This window comes from Eublepharis macularius, chromosome 14 (genome assembly GCF_028583425.1).
Source record: "Eublepharis macularius isolate TG4126 chromosome 14, MPM_Emac_v1.0, whole genome shotgun sequence".
NCBI lineage: Eukaryota > Metazoa > Chordata > Lepidosauria > Squamata > Eublepharidae > Eublepharis > Eublepharis macularius.
This window is the reverse complement of record NC_072803.1, coordinates 49,041,452-49,060,109: the sequence shown is the minus strand read 5'-3', so window position 1 is coordinate 49,060,109 and position 18,658 is coordinate 49,041,452. Positions and strand designations below refer to the sequence as shown.

Below are 18,658 nucleotides of genomic sequence, written 5' to 3'. Positions count from 1 at the left end.
GGAATCACAACTGATCTCCAGGCGACAGCGATCAGTTCCCCTGGAGAAAATGGCTTTCTTGGAAGGTGGACTCTATGGCATTATAGCCAGCTGAAGTCCCTCTCCCTCCCAAACCCCACCAAGCTCCACCCCACCCCACCCCAAATCTCCAGGAATTTCCCAACCTAGACCTGGCAATCCTACAAAGGACTGAGGGTTATATTTTAATCACACCCAACGTTTCACAGATAAACTTCTTCCTTACAATTCTTTCTCGGGGACATAAGCATGTGTCCTCACACAGAGTTTGCTTAAACTGCAGTCTGCTCCTAGCCCTTGAGTATCTACAGTTTGTGTTTTCCACATTAAGAGGACCAGCCTGCTAATTCCAATAACCACACAGCAATAATAAACAGTCAGAATATTATTCTGCAAGAGCAGGTTACTGCCAAAGCCACCATGAAATGCACTCGGTGCCATGTGTTCATTTTAAGGGCATGAGCTCTTGACTGGCTAGATGCTGAGGCTATGCATTAGCAGAGGAAACAAGAACGGAGATGCAAAAACACACCCATTTTAAAAATCCATGCCCCACACCCCAGCTAAGTGGAATATCACCATAGAAACAAAGCAAGGGTGATGCTGCACTTCGAAAGACAGCAACGAAACAGGCCGATGAAACAGGCCGATCCAATAGGCCCAGGGTGTGGTAATGCAAGAAGCAATGACAGGAAGCCTCAGAAGAGATGCAGGAGCTGGGAAGACTATAACATTCCTTCAATTTTCCACAGAATATTTTAACACACAAATATATTAATAATTTAGGTGGGTAGCCATGTTGGTGTGCAGTAGAACAGCAGGATTTTGAGTCCAGTGGCACCTTAAGAGACCAACTAGATTTTCAGAGTGTAAGCTTTCGAGATTCAGAGCTCCCTTCTTCGGAAGATGGGAGTTCTGAATTGAACACTTACACTCTGAAAATCTAGTTGGTCTCTAAGGTGCCACTGGACTCAAATCTTAAATACGTTAATGCACTTCCATTGCCTTCTAATAGCATACTTATAATGCCGCTTGTCCTGACAATATAATTGATACACTGTAGCCCTCTTTAGGAATTCATTTCAGATAGGGATGGATTGGGGAGGCAGAGACAGAAAATTAGGGAGGTACCTGGTGGCCTTACCCCTGACCTACATTTTCACCAAAGCTGAACATAGAACTAATACATGTACACCAGAATATGGAGACTCCTACACAGCCAATCCACAACGTATGGGGAGGAAAAAGAACTTTTGCTCCTGCTCCTACATTACAGGAACTCAAGAAGAGCGCCCAGAAAATTGACCAGCAATAAATGTAGAAAGGACAAAGGAAAAAACATTTTCAGAAAACACAGAAATGGCTTATGGAACCTGCTGCCACAAGAAGTGGTAACAGTGACTAGCTTGGATGGCTCCCTGAAAAGGGGTTTGAAAAATTCATGGAGATCCACAAATGGCTATCAGCTATGATTTTATTTATGTATTTACATGATTCATAGTCCACCAGATTACACGTTATAGGTAAATACAATCGGACATTCAAAAACAATGCAATCGAGTAGGGACTGCAGAAATCTGAACAGAAGCAGAATACAGTATGGAACTGGGGAAAAAAACAATTCTGAACCAAAGCATAAACAATTTAACATATTAAATGATGCAGAAGGCCACTAAAACATAAGCAATTTAACATAACATATTCAACAATGTAGAACTACTCGGAAGGTACACAGTAGTATAATCCAAAGTCCCTGTTCCTTTTCCAAACATCCCTCTATGCCATTACCTTACAGTTCAGCCCACCTACATGTGTAAGAAAGTTCTCCTGAATAATTCAGTTTTGCATCGTTTGCAGAAGCAGGAGAGCAGGGGCCCTCTTAACCCCACCAAGTAGGCCATTCCATAAAGTGGGGGCCCCAACAGAGAATGTGTGTGTATCGCCAGTTGTTGATTTTGTCCATTTTTAGGGTGGCACATGCAAAAGGCCCTATTCAGATGAGCAAAGCTGCCATGGCACTAGGGTTGCCAGCCTCCAGGTCGTGGCTGGAAATCTCCCGGAATTACAACTGGTCTCCAGGCCACAGAGATCAGTTCACCTGGAGAAAATGGCTACTTTGGGGGGTGGACTCTATGGAATTATGCCATGCCAAGGTCTTTTCCCTCCCCAAACCCCACTTTCTCCAGGTTTCTCCAGGTTTCAACCCCCAGATCTCCAGGAATTTCCCAACTTGGAGCTGGCAACCCTACATGGCACTGTATAAGGGGAAAGGCCATCCTGTATGAAGGACCAAGGCCATGAAGGGTTTTGTAGGTGATGGCCAAAACTTTGAATTGATCCCAATAACTGATGAGTAGTCAGTGAAGTGACTGCAAAATAGAAGTAATATGCATGCTTTGCCTAATTCCAGGCTGCAGCGTTCTGCACCAGCTGGAGTTTCCAAGTTGATTTCAATAGGAGGAGACCCATGTACAGTGTATTACAGTAGTCTGGTCTCAAAGTTGCTGCGGCATGGATCCAGTGGATTGGTCATGTCATCGTCCAGGCTACCTTGAGTTGATAAAAAGCATTTTTCGCAACTGCATTAACTTGCTTCTTTAGCAGCAGTTTTGGATCCAATATAGGGTTGCCAGTCCCCCGTTGGGGAAGGGCAATCCCCCGCTCCCACCCTCCACCCCTGCTTATCTGACCAGCAGCTGGACTATATGGTAATTTTGTCTGATGAAAGCCTAACAAATACATGTCAGCCTTCACTCCAGCCTTGACTCCATGTTTAGATATCAGCTTGCCATTTTAGCACATTACATTAACAGTTGCTAACAAGCACAGAGACTGGGATAACCTGCAGATGGCTTTAAGTCAATAAAAAAAATCAATAGCTTGATACGAATCTAGTATTTAGGAATTAGGTCTGCACAGATGCAAACTTCGCTTAGGTGTTACACATTATTACTTCCAAATGTAACCTGAAAACTGATTCATCTATTCCAAAGCAGGATATAAGCAGGTGTAAAATTCATTACCTTCCTACACAAACACTTCGAATAAACCTGGCTTAACTGAATCATTAAGAATCTCAGACAGCATACTAGTGCTTTAGTGCTCTTTCTTCCGAAGGAACCAGTCCAGGTAAGCTCTGCACCAGATCCAAAGATTATTGGGGAGGTTGCTCTCCCCACTCCCTTTTAAGAAAAATACCTACAAGCCAAGAAATATCAGGTTTTTCCAAACAGGATGCTTACTTTGTTCTAACGTTGTCAGGCTCTTTCCCCCTCCCCTCATTTTCCCTTGGGTGTCTTTTAGTTTGTAGCTTCATATGCTCATATTCTGCTAGTACCCTCCCAGAAAGACCTCTCTCCAGGAACGAATCCCCTCCCCAGTGATGTGAGTGCCCGGCTCAGATTTCCACTTTATTTTTCATTAAGGGAAAGGATGGAAGGGGAGCCTGTGAAAAGCCGGGGTGAAAAGAAAACAAAACCTGTGCTGACCCTGAGGCTTGTAATCAGGATAAATGAAGTTTAAACGAGTAGCTTTCAGCTCAAACAGTGCATCTTAATTATATATAGATTTATACCAAAGTAGATGCAAAAAAGAAAATGTTAAAATGTGACAGCGAAGGTGGGGCGTGTACTTCCACCAAATTTTAAGCAGACATTTTAAAAACTTGCTGAAAATGCATTTTTAAGGAGGAGGCTACACAGAATGAGAAAGCTTTTAAATTCTTTTCCATTCCCTGCCATTTCGTGTTGGAAATCTGCAGCCTCCTATCTGGCTGGCTACGATTTATAATACAACTGAAAATGGTTGGTATTGTGAGATTGGTAATGCCTCTCTTTTTACCACCATTGGTGAGAATGTCCTTGTCAGGGTTGGGAAATTCTTGGATATTTGGGGGTGGAACGTGAGCAGGGTGGGGTTTGGGAAGGGGAGAAACGTCATGGAGTCCACCTTCCAAAGCAGCCAGTCTTCTGCAAGGGAATTGATCTTCGTGGTCTGGAGATCCATTGGCAAACCCATATAAAAATATGATAGGCTTCCCAGTTGCCAAATGGGCTGAATTTGCCCAGTGCAATCAAAGGAAACTAAATCCAGGAAGTGATGCTGCAAGAATTTCTCACTGCTTAGGGAACTGGGAAGTAAATAACAATATTTAGGTTTCATGCACCTGAAGTCCAGTTTTGCATGAACAAACTGCTGCCTAAAAACTGTCTCAGTGAAGGATTAGAAGGGGAGCTCCTCTAATTTTTAGCATCAAAAGCCTGAATTACATGGCTGATGACTTCTTGTGATCTAAATGAAGTTAAAGGACAGAAAATGACACTGTAGTCCCAAAGAGAGTTGCACCTTCTAAAATAATTATTATTTTTTTCTCTACAGTCGCTGCAGTCACAGCACACTCAGGTAAAAGGCAGTGTGCTCCAGCACTACGGAAACACAGGCAGAAGCTTGCCAAAATGCCTTCAAGTCACTTATAGTAATAGATGGACCCCAGAGTGCTGCTGCACTCCTTAAATATTGTCCTATGTAACTTCCAAGAATGCTTATAATAAAGAGTCCAGTAGCACCTTTAAGACTAACCAACTTTAGTGTAGCATAAGCTTTTGAGAACCACAGCTCTCTTCATCAGATGCACAGATGCTTATGCTACACTAAAGTTGGTTAGTCTTAAAGGTGCTACTAGACTCTACTATTTTGCTACTACAGACTTACTCCTCTGGAAGAATGCTTGTGAAAGTGATGAAAGGAGGAACATTCCAGCACCCAATGTAACATTCTCATTATGTGTCCTTTTTACAATTTTAATGTGATTACATTGGCTTGACAAACCCATAAAGGTTGCCAAAATCTAAAAAAAGATTGGGAAAAACCTTCAGGTATCATCAGGACACAGTTGTTTCTAAACTTGATTTATTCCAGTTGACCATACAACCTACGATACAATCTCACAATGATCTCAGAGGAAAATGCACACCCTTCCCCAAATATGAGATAGGAGTGTCAAAGTAGGATCTGGGAGACCCCTCTACGTGACAGCTACCTGGTGACTTTGGGCCAGTCACACACTCTCAGCTTATCCTATGTTACAGAATGGTTGTGAGGATAAACTGGAGAAGAGGGAAATAATGTAAGCCCCATTGGGGAGGAAATACAAAAGGAAATAAATAAAATCAAATAAGAAGCATATGAAACTGACTTATAGTATTGATTGACGCGTTTGTTGCATGTTTCATTTGCTATAACCCAGGGCTTTTTTTCTGGGAAAAGAGGTGGTGGAACTCAGTGGGTTGCCCTCAGAGAAAATGGTCACATGGCTGGTGGCCCCGCCCCCTGATCTCCAGACAGAGGGGAGTTTAGATTGCCCTCCATGCTGTGGCACATAGGGCAATCTAAACTCCCCTCTGTCTGGAGATCAGGAGGCGGGGCCACCAGCCATGTGACCATTTTCAAGAGGTTCAGGAACTCCGTTCCACCGCGTTCCAGCTGAAAAAAAGCCCTGCTATAACTTATGTTGGGTATTTTGTAAGCCACCTTGAAACTTGTGTAATAGAAAAAGCAGGGCAGAAATATTTTAATTTTTTTTTAAGCAAACACAGTTCCCAGAGATTAGTTGTGTCAGCAATGGCAGGAAAAAAGGGTATTTTCTAGCACTATTTCCTAACAACTGTATTAAGTGGGGATGATGGGGACTGAACCTGAGACTTTCTGCATTGCGAGCCTGTGGTCCTGCCAGGATTCACACTCATGTTTAGCTGCTTTTGGTGTGGTACTGACATTGCATTTGTCTTTAATGCCCAAAGCCATCTACATTGTTTCCTGGAATGTTCAAATCTTCCTTCTGTTTTTGTTGCTGGCACTTAAAAATTCACCAATGTCTGCTAACATTCCATCTTCCTAATAATAAGTCTCTCTATCTCAAATTGTAACCTGTGAATGCATTACCTATTTTTCAAATACGATCCACTTATTGTAACCACGAGGAGATGGAAGCAGTTATGCAGTGCACTGACTCCCACACATACACACGCTGCAAACTTTGTCCTCTTCTGCTTCTGAGATTCCGCCAAGAATTGCCCTACACACTTCCATGCCTATTGTTGAAGTCACATGGACTAGAAAATTGTTTATTTCACCCAAAGGCAGGGGGGAGGAAACAAAGATATATAGAAAAGGAAGTCGATTTTTCTGTGGCCTTTATCAAATTCTGTAGACTTTATATGGAATTGCAGAACAAATGCGGTTCTGGTGACTGTATCTTGAATTATAACATACAAACAGGACCCAATTGTGTTTTTTTATTATGCCAATGTATTAATAAAAGAATATAAAATTATTCCGGCCTGCCAGCGGCATAAAGTTTACAGCCTGCTTCTCTCTACCACTATGCGGTTTCAGGAGCAAGAAAAATATAAAAGATTGGTTTATGACTAAGAGATGAGAATAGAGCAAGAGCAGGCTGCAGTACCAAGGGGCCAATTTTATGAAGTCGCTTGTGTGACCAGAGCCACACTTCTAGCACAATTCCAACTGCGCCCCATTCATGTAATTGACTTTTAATGGCATCTTCAAAGTGATCGTGTTACTGTTTTAACAGGGGTTTCAGACAAATTGAAATGAAGCCTCACCCTGACTTCTTTCTTGGAATAACAAGGGGCCCCAAGGAACAAGAAGTTTATGCAAGGCTTTCACATAACAACTACAGAACGAGCCATCTCACTTTGGCACTTATTACTCCATACTGCAAACAGGGATCAGAAGCAGGGAGAGGTTTATCTAAGTTTGCTTTGTGTGCACATGGCACGGGATAAGATCCGGACTGGAGACATTGATTCATGGCTCAGTCTCTAGGCTACATAAGCTCCCATCACCTTCGGTCTCGTGATAATTTCCATTAGCGCGCCCCCATTTCTCACACCTAATATTAAGGCTGAGGCCTCTCTCATTTTGAGAGCTCACCTCCTGACTATGCTTGTTCTTCTGGTTATCTGATGCCCCATCTTCTCCTATAATAACTAGACATGGGCACAAACCGGAAAAAAATGAACATGGTGTTCGTTGTCATCCATGAACAATGAACAACGAACATGACCCGTTCATGAACATGTTTGTTGTTCATGGGGGCCAGCAGGCTCTCTTCCAGCCAACAAAATCCCTACTGCACCACACCCAGAAACCCTACCTGAGCAGGCCGCAGGAAAGGTACCAGTAATAAATAATAGCTTGGCAAAGAGCCTGGCAGCAGCCCTGGAACTTCGTAGATCCCTATCCCACCACACACAAAGAAAATTCAAGATCCAATGCACTCTCCCTGTCTCTCTCTCAAAATGCCAACAGCAACGGTCTCTCCCTCACTGTCTGCAAAATCAGTGCTGGGAGCCCCCCTCCCCTCTGCTCTTTGCTTCCTTGTAACCAATTTGGAGCTCCACGCTTGAAAGGGAGACCTGCCTATCAAGCTAAATTGGGTTTAGATTGGGGTTTCCAGGGCAACAGCAGGAGTTCAGACAGAGAGCAGAACCACAAGTGACAAAAGGCACAGATTGGACACTTGTCAGCTTCCCTCAAGTTTTGATGGGAAATGTAGGCATCCTAGTCTTGAAGCTTGGCTCTCCGACTGCCAACCAATGGACTTTTGAACTGTCACTTGTCCAACATTCCACCAAGCTGCCTGCATTTCCCATCAAAACTTGAGGGAAGCTGACAAGTGTCCAATCTGTGCCTTTTGTCACTTGTGGTTCTGCTCAGAGTTCAAGCAGTCCCTGCCTCCAGTTGCCCAGGGAATTGATTGCAGGTGCCAGATTGTCTGGCTTGACGAACAGCAATGAACAGCAACAAACGAAGCTATTCATTTAGAATGGGGCCTCACAAACAGCTTATTCACAAACAGCTGATTGGGCTGTTTGTGGCTTTTTAAAGTTCGTATTGCTGTTCATGCCCATCTCTATTAATAACCTATGTATCCATTAAGATTTTCATCATAAGCATTTGTCTTTGTTTCCCCCCTGTCCAGGGCTGAATCTAGGGTTGCCCGCGTCCGGGGGCCCCTGGGAAAAGCATGCCACCCCGCTGTCGCTGGACCAGATCCTTTGAGGTGTTTCTCTCCATGTCCTCCCCTCTCCCCCTTTCTAAACAGGTCATTGACTGACTCAAGGCACCTAGTTTCTCTCTTCTCACAAATGCTGCTTTTCCTAAATCTTCTTATCCTGCACATCTCCATTTGAAATGATATATTCAGAGCTAGACAAAAGGGAGTTCATGAACCAGCTCACCTCCACATCTTCTTTCAGGCCCCAAATAAAGCCACCTGTGATTTTGGCACTGAGGGAGAAAAGAGAGTCAACAGAAACCTTTGGAACCGCTCTGTGGGATTCTTTATTATGCAAAGCTGTTAAGTACAGTCTAGGGCCCTTTGTCACAACAGACAGATGTCTTGATGGATTCAAATTCCTGCTTAGTTTTTGCACTCCCTTGAGACAGACACTTCCAGTTGTAGCCCAAGAGGAAGACTGTCCAGAAAACTGTTATCAAAAGTTATTGATAAACTGGTGAAATAGTGGCAATGCATATGGAAATCTAGTTATAAAGGTGGCTTGCAGAGCCAGAAGTACATGGCCCCACTTTTCTCCGGTAAGTGCTATTGGGCCTGTGGGGGAAACGCACATGGATCCAAGAGTATACAGACAGATTTCCCCAAACTTAACCCCCAGCATTGTTTCTGGCTAGGAAAATGGCACCGGAAGGGCAGAGCTGAGGTTCGTTATCCATGCGTACTTCTTCTTAGTAAGCAAGCACTGCACGCAGGACTTGAGGTGAGCCTACAACTCACATGCTATTGTGTTACGTCTGACACAAGGTGGAAACCCAGCCTGTGTACTCCATAAGGTATGAAGAACGGTAGTTGATCAGGTGAACGCTGAGCAACGTGCAGGGCTCTCCATTGGCCAGGGATAAAATGGCTTAAAGCTGTCCTTTGATCATCAAAAGTCAAGAGCAAGAATAGGGCCTGAAACCAGCATAACCTGTGGACTAGGCTCAAGGATGCCACACTGTACTGAGGGGAAACACAATAACTTAAGAAAAGAGCAAAGGCTCATCTATAGTTCTGGGAAGGCCTCCAATTCTGCAGGCTAATTGGCCTGGTATAGTTGGTCCTCTGCTTTTCTAGCCACTTAAAAAAATAGAGTTCTAAAACATGCAAGACCAATTCCTTGATTAACGAGCATCTGGCATGACCAGCACTGCTAAGGACCCTATTGCTAGGAGAAAACAGACTTCCTCATTTCAATTTCTTTTTTCTAGGCAGCTAAACTGCAGAGTTTACAGACAACACTTTGCAATAATGTCACAGGTGAAATGCCAATATCTTTTTCCAGTTTTCATTTAATGAAAGGGCGAGGGTGGAAAAGAGAGAGACAGAAGCTGTTAACAGGCACGGAACACAAAAACCAGCAGGGGAGGGAAACAGAAAAAAATGCTGCTGTCAGGTTTCCTACCTCCCACTGGAGAGGTAGCTTCTCTTCTTTGGCCTTTGCTGCATAATGACTATTTATTTATCTGCTCCCAGACCAGGTAGCTACAACATCTTTGTTTCTTGCTAGAACAAAAACATCAGCAGTCTGACTATTGCATCCTCTTTGACTTATTTGAACTTGTTGCAAGAGCAACAAAAAGCAGAGAGACAGAACTGAGAGAGAATAGTACAGAGAGATAGCACAGAGAGGAAGACCTGCAAAAGTCACCTGGCCTTCCCAGTCATGACTGGCCACGGAGGAATTCTGGATCTTCTTTCTCAGCGCAGTGCTGGGTATTAAACCCACTCTTACTATTCAGATTACTTGTACTTCTGCTAGTGCAGCAATTCAGTAGCTGTGTAACCCCACACACGAAAGGTGCTTCAGTACTCAGAATCCAGGCAATATCCACTTCTTCTCTAACTAGCACAAATGAGCCTCCCTGTGGCTTTCTTCTGGGCAGACTCTCTGGTCCTAGATGTAATGCATAATGCAAATGATGGTGAGAATGGATATTGCATTTATACTGCACCTTGCACTAACAATACTGGCATGAAATAAACAGTGCAAGAGGTCAGAACAGAAGCATTTTTTCTATGCCACCCAGGAACAACAGTTTCAAAGAAGTACTTGATCAGGCTTTATATTCTTATTGCCATATTACAGGTCTGTACATTTTAATGCATGCTTAGATGGACTATAAACCAACATAGGCATAAGATACAGCCCCATATTTGGGGCATCTGAGAAATCTCTCTACTTAAAGGTAGCTTGTACAAATTGCATTTTATACCACCCTTCCTCCAGGGAGCTCTGGGTGATGTACACAGTCGTCCATTCTGCTCTAACAACCCTGTTTAGTAGGCTGATCCAAAAGAGGGTAGCTAGCCTAGGGCTACAAGATGAGTTTCAAGGTTGAGGGGGCCCTTGTGTTACCAGAATTGGTCTCCTTGTGAGTAAAAGAATTGGGGGGGCGTGTTAGCAAGCAAGGAAGACAGCTATGCAAGAGGCCGGTAACCGCAGGGATCTATCACCAATTTTTACAAGGTCTCTTACGTTAACAAACAAGGCTGGTGCTTAAAGTCAAACAACAACTTTTATTAAAGAACAAGACTTCATGCACATACATACACAGAATTACAGGGTAAAATGGTTACACACACACAGACACACAGACACACAGACACACACACACACACAGTGTCCTAGGAAGCTTAGCCAGAAATTGGGAAAAAAAATATCTACTCATCCAAAGTGTAGTCCAGTCCATGGGAGAAGAGAGTAGCTTCAAATGTCCAGCGTTCTCAGCCAGGAGAGCAAGAGGCTTAGGGCAAACCTTAAGGGAACAGCGCTTTGGATCCAGTAAGCGTGTACGAAGAGAGAGAAGCTTAGGAAAGTGACCCTAAGGGAGCTGCCAGGAAACGTGCACAATTTGAATGGGCCAGGGCCCTACCTTTATAGGTAAAACGTGCCCTGAGGTAGGAGAACCTGCCTAGTCGTTAGAACAAAGACCCCACAGTTAGTTCCTGGGTTTGACAAAGGGTTTGATTGCCATGATTGGTAGCTGCCGAGGCATGTGAAAGCAAACATAAAACTTGTTCTAGCGCTGTACAAAAGGGCTAGTTTGTTGATGAAGTCCACCATAGCTAAGTTGATGAATTTAGATGGGGACTGTACTTTCCCAGGAACAACTGTACAAACTTATGAATGTCATTTGATTAGCTCCTCAGTCAAGGACAGGAGATCTCATCACGGAAGGAGGGAAAGGAATGTGTTAAGTGGGGATGACTCTGCGAGACCTTTGTTGCGCTGGATTCTTTAGGGACTGCAAATCCCATCACTTCTAATCACTCCGCATTCCTATGCGGCATTCCATTCATGCCTGGATCTCCCGGGCGGGACTCAGCAACTGTTGGAGGTCCTCTGGCTGCAATACAAACTGCCACTTTAAATCCAGAGGCCTGGTGATCTTTAATATCACTGGCAGCCATGTAAAAATGGCTATTAAAGATGGCGGAGGCTGGGCCGACTGCTTACACATGAATCCACTTCTCCCCAGTTCTAGTTCAGCAGTCTAGTCAGCTGAAGAAGCTCACCTGGTGAGTACATGAGAGAGGGCCTTTTCAGTAATGCTTCCACAATTACGGAACAGCATCCCCAGGGAGGAACACCTCACTGGCAATCTTCAACTGAAGGTATTTCAATTTTGTCCTGCTTTTGAATTAACTTTGGTTCTGTCTTTTATTGGCAGTCTTAAACAGTGTTTTTACACTTTATTTTTATTCATTTTATGATTATTTTATTTATATTATGAGCTGCCTGAAGATCCTGCAAGGCAGAAAGGCAGCTAATAAATGCTTTAAATAAATAAATAAATAATGCCAGCTTCCTCGTTTCGGCATACCTTTCCTATAGCACCCCGAACTGACTTCTTTGCAAGTCATAAGGCTCTGTAAAGTATTATGGTTTATTTACGTCAAAATAATAATAATTTCCTTTTCTCAGAAAAGCCCTGAGGATTTGTGAAGGGAGCAAGAGGCGAACACTAGCAGTTCGCCAATCCCCAGTATTCTTTGTAGGACGCTGTGACAGTTAAATTGGTACGAGTGTAATAGAATCGACAGGTCTCAAATTTGCACTGCCTTCTTGTGTTCTGTATTTTTTTTAAAATTCACCTTTATTAACTTTGGACACTTTGACAAACATTTCAAGTACAAGTCAAGCATTAAAAAAAAGACCAACAGATTGTGAAGTAAGTTTCTGTATTTGAGCATCTCATCAACAACTGTAGTCTTCTGAGATCTTCAGGAAACAGCAGTATTTGCCCCCGTGTATTACAAAATTAGGCAATTAGGTCTACAGTGGGAGTACATTTGCCAACCTCCAGGTGAGGCATAGGGTACTCCCAGAATTACAACTGATCTCCAGATCACAAAGATCAGCTCCCCTAGAAAAAAATGGCAGCTTTAGAGGGACGATTCTATAGCACTTCATCTCCTCTGAACTTCCACTCCTCCTCAAACTTTGCCCTCCCCAAACATCGCCCCCAAATCCCCATAATTTGTAACATTGGAGTTGGCCATCGTACATGAAGGGAAACGCCATCACTTAGTTTATTTTGTTCAAAGCAGTACTTTCTGTTACTTTACAGCAGAGAGCTAGCAAAATAATTCAGAGTCCAAGCAGTCAAATCCAATTTTTTGGAGCCAGCAATTTTTGTAACTAGAAGGATTCATCCTCTCCTCCCCAAGTGACACCTGGCTCCTATTTTTATTGTAACTTCCTCCAAGGAGTATGTGATGGCATACCTTGTCAGGTATACCTTGTCCAACTTCACCCTAGCACCACCCCTTTGAGGAAGGTACAGCTGAGAAAGAGTGTGACCTAGTGAACCTTATGACAGAGCAGGGATTTGAACATGGGTCTACAGTGCCTTAATGTGACACTAACTACTCCACAACACTTCCTCCAGAAAAACAAAGAATTCTCTCTCCCCTGCGCAATCCTGACTTGTTCTACTGCCAAACTTGCCAGCTCTCAGTTGCATATTTGCAAAAAGGGCACCAGATATGGTTGAAGAGTACATAATACATCAACCTGGTCAGTGTCTGGGTGGGAAACCTCCTGGTAATCATATGTAAATTGCCTAGAGCTCCACGGTGGAAGGATGGTGGCATATAAATATGTCCAGTGGCTAAGTATGGCCCCACCTTGCAGATCTAAAAGTCCATGGGGTGAGGAAGTAGGAATGCAGAAACAGGACAGAGTTTTCTGCAAATCCAGGGAAAGCTCTGTGTTTGCACAAAAATCTCAAACATTAAGAGAATTTGGGGGAGGGAAGAAAACAGATATAACTAGTCTTTTTAAAAACTGTGGAACGATGACAGATCTTGTGAGACTACGGGCCAAGCTACAAGTGACGAATGACACTTGAACAGCAAGTGTATTTCTCCCTGTTCACTTGCCCTCCACTCAATCCACTTGCTATTCAAGTGTCATTCATCACGTGTAGCTTGGCCCTACCTCACAAGGTTTGGGTCTTTCTGTTGTGTTCCTTGGCAACTCCAAATGGCATTGCAAAGGGGTCTTCGTGGTGTTTTCAACCCCCAGCCGCTTCACTGATCCGCCAGGCCAGTGGAGTAGGAGCTGAAAATGTGTTGTGTGTACATTCACTTCCAAAACACGGCCAATCACCTAACCAACATGCCACATGTGTTTTCAGCTTCAAACCCCTGCCAATCTGTTGGTAATATGCACATGAAATCTTCACTGGAGATTAGACATACTTTCCACCTCAAGCACCACTAGCCACCCAGCAGCCAGCCCAGCACGGCACAAGGCTAGGGGCCAGCAGTGGAGGGAAGAATGGGATATTCCAACTCCAGAAAGCCATCCTAGGTCTCCTGCTTGTCTATAATAAAAATGTAATAAATGCTCTCCTACTATCACCTTGCCAAATTCAAACCAACCAATGGAAATAAATGTTCAATTGAACAGCAGTTAAATTAAAACACATCTGTTGTTTTTTCTTCAGAGTGGCAAGTTGACATCAAAGTACCCTTGGAACTCAACCAAAGCTAGAGGGATTTTAAAACACACCACTCAGAGGAAAGATGATCTGCTAGAGGATAGAAGTCTATTTGTGTCTCACATTGTTATTAACAGCAAAGCATGAGGCTTCCCTGAAGAAGCTCCGAGAATATCTGCAAAATCTTTCTAGCATGTTAGAACAAGCTGTTTTAGGCTACTTTCTATTAGGCTCCGGTATAGCTCAATAAAATATTGATCCTGGCAGAAGATACCAGAACCTCTGATTTATTTTCTAATTAACAAGTTCTAATATCTGAATATGACAGACTGAAAGTTGATTATCATTATGGTGCAACAACCCACATAAATGTAGCGTTTTTACTTGGAAGAGGGAGACAGAGGACAAGTTTCAGAATCCATTTAAAATAATGGCAGGCCCCTGGGAGAAAGGCCCCATTGTCATCAAATGCAAGTCTACACTTGTGCCCATACTTTGTAATGGTTAGAGAAGTTTTGGAAAGCCAGCAGGTTCCCATGGTCATAATTTAGTGTTCCATAGTCTATAAAACAGATAGCAAAGGAAAGATCTGCTGACAATTACCAGCCAGACAAGCTCTTGTGATTCTCTGGCCAAATTAAATTGCATCTAGGAAAAGTTCCTGCTCACGCTTCTTGTAAGGCAAGGTCTAGGTTCATATTTACCCAGTCATATATTCTTTCCACTGCTTTTGTTTTTCATTTTCATGGACCAAACACAGAGATGAATGCTTAAAACATAGGGAGCCTTCCATGTAAGGGACTGGTTTATCTCCCCATAAGGGGAGAAAAATGTAGGTATCTGAAAGACCATCATTAATAAGTGACCTCCGTACATGAGCGGGAGCACAGGGGGACCTGGAAACCCTACTTCCAACAGTATTCTTCCCCTCTTACATTTTATTGTCACAACAATCCTGTGAGGTTGTTTAGGCTGACAGAGAGTGACTGGCCCAAGGGCATCCAGTTAGCTTCCATAGCAGAGTATGGATTTACAACAACTACAACTACAACATTCAATTTATATACCGCCCTTCAAGACAACTTAAAGCCCACTCAGAGCAGATTACAATGTATGTTATTACTATCCCCCACAACAAACAACCTATGAAGTAGGTGAGGCTGAGAGAGCTCTGGACGAGCTGTGACCACCCCAAGGTCACCCAGCTGGCTTCAAGTGGAGTAGTGGGGAATCAAACCTGGATTAGAGTCCCACCGCTCTTAACCAGTACACTAAACTGGCTCTCTGTCCTTGAACCCAGGTCTCCCAGATCCTAGTTGGGCACAATAACCACTACACTCCTCTGGCACTATTTGCTTTATAAACCTAAAAAGCTGCCTTATACTATCAAGCCACTCTCCTCTAACAGGCAGATGCTCTATGTAACCTGCCATCCTCAATATGTGGGACAAACATTGGCCTAGCCCTGGCTATGTCACTATTTCCAAGATCTCTGGGCCAAGCTACAAGTGACAAATGACACTTGCCTGGCAAGTGAACAGACTCAGGGCAAAGCTACAAGTGACGAATGACACTTGAACGGCAAGTGTATTTCTCCCTGTTTACTTGCACTCCACTCAATCCACTTGCTGTTCAAGTGTCATTTGTCACTTGTAGCTTGGCCCTCACGTGTATTCCTCTCTGTTCACTTGTCATTCACTTGCTCTTCACTTGATCAAGTGGATGGCAAATGAACAGGGAGGAATACACGTGAGTTTGTTCACTTGCCAAGCAAGTGTCATTTGTCAGAGCCAAACTATAAGTGACGTCTTACACAGGTTGGATGCTTGTCAGCTTCCCTCAAGTTTTGATGGGAAATGTAGGCATCCTGGTCTTGCAGCTGTAATGGAGAGCCAAGCTGTAAAACCAGGGCGCCTACATTTCCCATCAAAACTTGAGGGAACCTGACAAGTGTCCAACCTGTGTAAGGCGTCACTTCTAGTTTGGCTCTCACTTGTAGCTTGGCCCTCAGATGGAGTCTCTTCCAGCCCTGTGATCCTTCTAACTGGAGGTTTTGAGGAGAGAACCTGAAAAGCATATGACATGAATTATGCCACAGTGAAACACCTGGGCAAGGGAGAAACTTTCAGTTAATCGCGGACTCAGCATGGCCCTTGTGTTCACCCAGCACCATCTTCCCACGCGTCCAGTGCCAAAGCTCTAAGACAGAGGCAAAATCAGGCGGAAAGCGATAGAAATTCTTATCTTTCAGAAACCTACGTCTAGGTAACCAGAAACAGACACATACTAAACAAGATACTGCCTTTCACACTGCCTCTAGAAAACTTCATTAAAAATTCCCTCTTATCACTGGAATTGTCTTTTCAAATTCATTTTTTTCTTCAAGCCTTTGAAGGATCAAATCCAGGACTGCCCATTCATCACAGAGAAGTCTGCCAAAAGTTGCACTAAATACAATTCCAGCGTAATCCTCCTTTTATTTGAAATCTACGGGCTGGCTCACTCATCATTGTCAACTAGTACGCTAACTTATACATACAAACAAGCCATTATAGATTCATCACCACAAGAAAACTTTTTTTTTTATCACTCCAGTGTCAACTCAGAGACCACACCTTTCAAGGGAGACCATTCATATATTTGTTTGTGAATCAGCTGCGCACTTTCTGGTATTTCCGCCATAATCGGTGGTGAGGGAGTCATTCTTTTTGCCCTTGGTTTCGTGGCTTGAAACATCAGCACCAAAAGGTAAATGTGCAACCTTTTCCCTGCAACGAAATGTCACTCTTTGAGTTTATACAAAGTCCTCCCCCTGCTGCTCGCCTTGCAGGAACCCCATGTACTAGACAATTTCAATACATCCCAGCTAGAATCACCAGTGGAAGCCAGAAGCCCTGACATTAACAGTCATGTACTTCAAAAGAACGCTTGTGTTTGATGACAGCAACAAGGCTCCTTATTACAGCTGTCTAATCAAATGGCTATTGTGCAATTATATTCAAAGATCAAACAGCGCTTCCCGTACATGCAAAAAGCAGTGTAGCAATAAAGGGTCCATATTTCACCTACAGCATAATACTATGTCTTCATTTATGACCTCACGGTCAAGACAGTATTAGTAAACACATCCCTGCTTGATCTCTAGCTAACCAACAGGTAGCTGATGTACAAAACTAGAAGGATTAACATTTTTGAGCGATCAAGGGAAATAACCCTGATGTTGCTATTTCTCCCCTTTCTTTGGAAGTATCCTAGCCAAAATAAAATGTAAAGAGCATAGTATTTGGAAAGTCAACCACCAACAAATATGATTGAAATGTTTCCCAGCAGAGCCAGTTACTCACCAAACTACCATAATAATTGCAATAGTTGACTTTATATGTTATCTTATATAACATACAAGTGGAAAGACAGCTATTACTATACGATATTCTGGAACATCTAGCACACATAACAGGTCCATACTCTCAATCATAAAAACAGATTAAAACATTCACTTCTGAAAGGCGGGGAGAGCGGGTTCCACTCTTTGACAAATATAATCTGCTAGTTAAGAGCTTTAAAGGATAGCTCATCTGCTCTAGAGAATGGAGGGTGTGCATCGATCAACCTTCCATACCTTCAGACGTGATCCCAATAAGAGGCACCCTACCTCAAGTGGCAGATTTGAGGCGCCATTAAAACATGGTAGACAAGATGAGGCAATCCACTGGACAATAGCCCACCGTGAAGTTCTCCAGCACAAGCTGGACTGAAATGAGCATGAGTTGCACAATAAATGGGATATGCCACTTCGGTATTATTCTCCCCCTCAAGTATGAAAATATTTTTGCTAGCCTTGCTCTTGGTTTTTATTGGAAAGCATGATCCTAATTGAAACACATCAATGCCAAAATCATACCCCAAAGCCAAAAATGAACACATTGGACATTTTAGCACAATTGAAAGCAAACGTATTTTTTCTTTCCCATGAAGCCAAGCACTGTTCCTAACATTATCACTCGTGTTCTGTTCTTGTACAGCGTTCTTCTTCTTTGACCAATTGCTTTCAAGATCAACTCTACCTAATCCTCAAGTCACCTTTCTCCACTTCTCTTTCCTACAGTTACATCGCCCTCCCTCAAAACGAATCCTGAAAAATTATGCTTTTTTAATATAGTCCAGCACATCTGTATTCTAAAATATTGCCAGTCTTACAATCAGTTCCAGATTTTTCAAAAGACATCTTTGTAAAGCTTTAGCTTTCTCTGGGTAAGTTCCACTGACAGTTTATAAAAGTGGACTTAGACTCTTGAAATGCAAAACATACCATATTCACTACTACAACAGCTCCTGTTTAAAAGAATGCAGAGGTCTTTAAACCCTGATTTAGATAGCCCAATCTCATCTGATCTCAAGAATTAAGTACTTGGATGAGAGACCACCAAGGAAATTCAAGGTTGCCACACAAAGGCAGGCCATTGCAAACCACCTCTGCTCGTCTCTTGCCTTAAAAACCCTATGGTGTCACCATGAGTTGGCTGCAACTTGATGGCACTTTACACAAAGAGGTCTTTAAATACGGATTTGCTATAAACCTTCACTTCATAAAATAGCCGATACCACC

The 18,658-nt window shown here is 43.1% G+C and overlaps 1 protein-coding gene across 1 annotated transcript in view; it reads right to left on the bottom strand.

Moving 5' to 3' along the window:
• CACNA1B (calcium voltage-gated channel subunit alpha1 B) overlaps window positions 1-18,658 on the bottom strand; it is a 443,389-nt gene that overhangs the window by 407,380 nt on the left and 17,351 nt on the right. The gene's annotated exons all lie outside the window — the stretch shown is intronic.